Source organism: Phacochoerus africanus, chromosome 3 (genome assembly GCF_016906955.1).
Source record: "Phacochoerus africanus isolate WHEZ1 chromosome 3, ROS_Pafr_v1, whole genome shotgun sequence".
NCBI lineage: Eukaryota > Metazoa > Chordata > Mammalia > Artiodactyla > Suidae > Phacochoerus > Phacochoerus africanus.
This window is the reverse complement of record NC_062546.1, coordinates 101,676,100-101,680,469: the sequence shown is the minus strand read 5'-3', so window position 1 is coordinate 101,680,469 and position 4,370 is coordinate 101,676,100.

The following is a 4,370-nucleotide window of genomic DNA, read 5'->3' as shown; positions in this document are numbered from 1 at the left end:
TCTTGTGACATAACTGGGTAAAACAAGAAAAAAGAGGAGAGTGAGAGAAGGGGAATTGGGGCTGGACCAGCACTCCTGAAAGGGACTGTGGAAGAGAAAGGGATCCCACACCCTGGAAAGTCACCTACTCGACGGAAAGATCAACCGAATCTGAGGGATCTCCAGATGCAGAGAAGACCACAGTAGTAAGTCTGAGTTCTGAAGAGCAGAGTGAGAACCAAACAGATCATCTGAACTACTGGTATAGTCACCAAAAACCAAGACGCTTGGGTGGGGGCTCGGCACTGAGACCTCGGCTCCGGAGATTAGTCCCCCCAAACGGGCTGGGGAGGGTGGTGTGGAGACTGCTTGGGGGACCAGGAACCGGTCTGTCCAGTTGCTGGGGTAGAGACTGCCTGGGAGACTAGGAAGCTGAGCCTTGCGGGTACAGGGAGCAATACACTAAGGGCTGGGCCACTTCAGAGGGAACCTGGGAGAAGAGCTGGATCTGCAGGAGAGACAATGAACCAGTGTTGGGAAGGGGAGAGGAGGAGGGGTGGGCCACCATAGAATACTCCCCACACCACAGTGAGCTCACTTGCCTGCCAGCTATCAGAAAGCTGTGCTTCCCAGTGTATCCTCCCTCCCCCTACTGCGCATGTGCCTGCCATCCCAGAGGGCTGGGCTCACCATTTGCAGGAAGCAGACCATGGCAGGGGCTTTCCCTGCCCTGGCCTGCCTGCCCTCTGGAGGGGCTACACCCCCGCAGAGCAGCACCCAGCACTGCCAGCCTCCAGGAAAAGGTCCACAGCCTAGAAATGCTAGTACAAGCTTGGCCTAGCCGTGCAAATCTGCTTCCATTGCAGGGTGATCCTGCCAATCCCTGCTGCCCTGAGGAAGACCCCTTAGGCTCTCGGCAGCCCAGCTGGCTGCTCCCGTCCTTGGGGGGGTGCTGCACTCCCGTGGAACAGCTGACCAGCACCACCAGCCCCCTAGAAGAGCCCCACAGCCCAGTAACACCAGATCAAGCTCTGCCCAGCTGCGTGAAATCTGCTTCCACCACAGTGTGGACCTCCCCGTCCTGTCTGCCCTCAGGAAGTCCTCCTTTGCTTCAGAGAGACCCTATCATCCCCGCCCACCCCCAAGAAAACCCATGCTGCCTCAAAGAAGACTGACCAACAACGCCAACTCTCGGGAAACATTCCACAGCAGTGCCAAGGCAAAACCTGCCTGGCCACAGGGAGTACAATTCCAGCAAGTAAAAGAAAACAACAAGCGAGATGAAGAAGCTGAGAAACCACCCCCCAGTTAAACCAACAGGAGATCTCACCTAAAGCAGTCAACAATGAAAAAGACCTCTGCAGTCTGATAGACTTGGAGTTCAAAAGGGAAACAGTGAAACTACTGGAGGAATTAAGAGAAGATATGAACAGTAATGCAGATGCCCTCAGAAAGGAACTAGAAAATATAAGGAGGAGCCAAAAAAAAAAAAACTAGAAAATTCATTTGCAGAGATACAAACTGAGCTAAGGGCAGTAAAAACCAGAATGAATAATGCAGAAGAACAAATTAGTGATGTAGAAGATAGAATAATGGAAATCACCCAAACAGGGCAGCAGACAGAAAACCAAATGAAAAAACAGGAAAGCAATATGAGAGACCTATGGGATAATATAAAGCAGGCCAATCTATGCATAATAGGAATTCCAGAAGGAATAGAAAAAGATAAGGGAATGGAAAATATATTTGACAAAATTATCACTGGAAACTTCCCAAATCTAAAGGATACTGATTTCAAGATACAGGAAGAACAGAGGGCCCCAAAGAAGTTGAACCCAAATAGACCCACACCAAGACACATTAAAATAAAAATGGCAAAAGTTAATGATAAAGAGAGGATCCTAAAGGCAGCAAGAGAAAATCAAAATGTTACCTATAAGGGAACCCCCATAAGGTTATCAGCTGATTTCTCTACAGAAACTCTACAGGCCAGGAGGGAATGGCAAGAGATATTTAAAGTGCTAAAAGGAAGAAACATGCAACCTAGAATACTCTATCCAGCAAGAATATCATTTAAAATGGAAAGGGAAATAAATTTTTTTTTCCAGCAAACAAAAGCTAAAAGAATACAGCAATACAAAACCCAGGCTAAAAGAAATACTGAAAGGGCTTCTCTAAACCAAAAAGAAAGGATTGAGGAAGCCACAATCAGGGAGCAGTCACTCAGATAAGCCAGCATACAGATTTAATCATGAACATGTTTTAAACAAAATAAAATTAAAAAGAAAAAAAAGAGTCATAAAATCATAAAATGTGGGCAAGGGATGTGAGGAAATAAATACTATTTTTTTCTTTTATTTCATTTTTTTGACTGTTTCTCTTCTTAATTTTAGTATAATAATGAAGTGTTTGAACCCACAGGACCATAAGGCTAAAACACATAATTATAGGAAGGGGTTAGCATACTTTAAAAACAGGGCAACCACAAATCAAAACCAAACATTACATTTGCAAAAAATGAAAAGAAAAACACTCAAACAGAAAATAATTGGAGACCATCCAACCAAAAAAAGAAAGGAAGAATGGAGACTCATAGAATCAACTGGAAAACAGCATTAAAATGGCAATAAATAATCATCTATCAATTATCACCTTAAATGTCAATGGACTGCATGCTCCAATCAAAAGACACAGAGTTGCTGAGTGTATAAAAAGCAAAAACCTTCAATCTTCTGCCTACAAGAAACCCACCTTAGGACAAAGGACACATATAGATAGAAAGTGAAGGGGTGGGAAAAAATATTTTATGCCAATAGACATGACAGGAAAGCAGGAGTTGCAATACTCATATCAGACAAAAGAGACTTTAAAGCAAAAGATATAAAGAAAGACAAAGAAGGACAATATTTAATGATTAAGGGATCCATCCAAGGAGAGGAAATTACATCGTCAACATATATGCCCCAAATATAGGAGCACCCAGATACATACAACAAATATTAACAGACATAAAGGGAGAAATTGATGGGAATACAAACATAGTAGGAGACCTTAATACCCCACTCACACCAAGGACAGATCCTCTAGACAGAAAACCAATAAAGCAACAGAGATCCTAAAGGAAACAATAGAAAAGTTAGACTTAATTGACATCTTCAGGACACTACATCCAAAAAAAATCAGAACACACCTTCTTCTCAAGTGCACATGGAACATTCTGAAGAATCGACCACATATTGGGACACAAAGCCAACCTCAACAAATTTAGGAGCATAGAAATTATTTCAAGTATCTTCTCTGAACACAATGTCATGAAACTAGAAATCAACCACGGGAAAAGAAATGAGAAAAAAACCTACTACATGGAGACTAAACAACATGCTACTAAAAAACCAATGGGTCAATGAGGAAATCAAGAAGGAAATTAAAAAATACCTCGAGACAAATGATAATGAAGACACAACCTCTCAAAATCTATGGGAGGCCGCAAAAGCAGTGCTCAGAAAGAAATTCATAGTGATATAGGCCTTCCTCGAAAAAGAGGAAAGATCTCAAATTGACAACTTAACCCTAGACCTAAGTGATTTAGAAAAAGAAGAACAAAAAAGACCTAAATTCAGCAGAAGGAAGGAAATTATAAAGATCAAAGAGGAAATCAATAAAATAGAGATTCAAAAAACAATAGGGAAAATTAATAAAACCAAGAGCTGGTTCTCTGAAAAGGTAAACAAAATTGACAAACCCCTGGCTAGACTCACTAAGAAGAGGAGAGAAAGAATCCAAATAAACAAAATTAGAAATGAAAAAGGAGAAATGACAATGGATACTGCAAAAATACAAAAAACCATAAGAGAATACTATGAACAACTATATACCAACAAATTTGACAATCTGGAAAAAATGGACAATTTTCTAGAATCTTACAGCCTGCCAAAACTGAATCAAGAAGAAACAGACCAACTGAACAGATCAATCACTAGAAATGAAATTGAAGATGTCATAAAAACACTCCCTACCAATAAAAGCCCAGGAACAGATGGCTTCCCAGGCAAATTCTACCAAACATATAAAGAGGAACTGGTGCCCATCCTCCTTAAACTCTTTCAAAAAGTTGAAAAAGAAGGAACACTCCGAAAGACAATCTATGATGCCACCATCACCCTAATTCCAAAACCAGACAAAGATACAACCAAAAAAGAAAACTATCGGCCAACATCTTTGATGAATATAGACTCAAAAATTCTCAACAAAATTTTAGCCAACCGAATCCAACAACATATCAAAAAAATCATACACCATGACCAGGTAGAGTTCATCCCAGGTTCACAAGGATGGTTCAACGTATCCAAATCAGTCAACATCATACACCATATTAACAAAAGAAAAGTCAA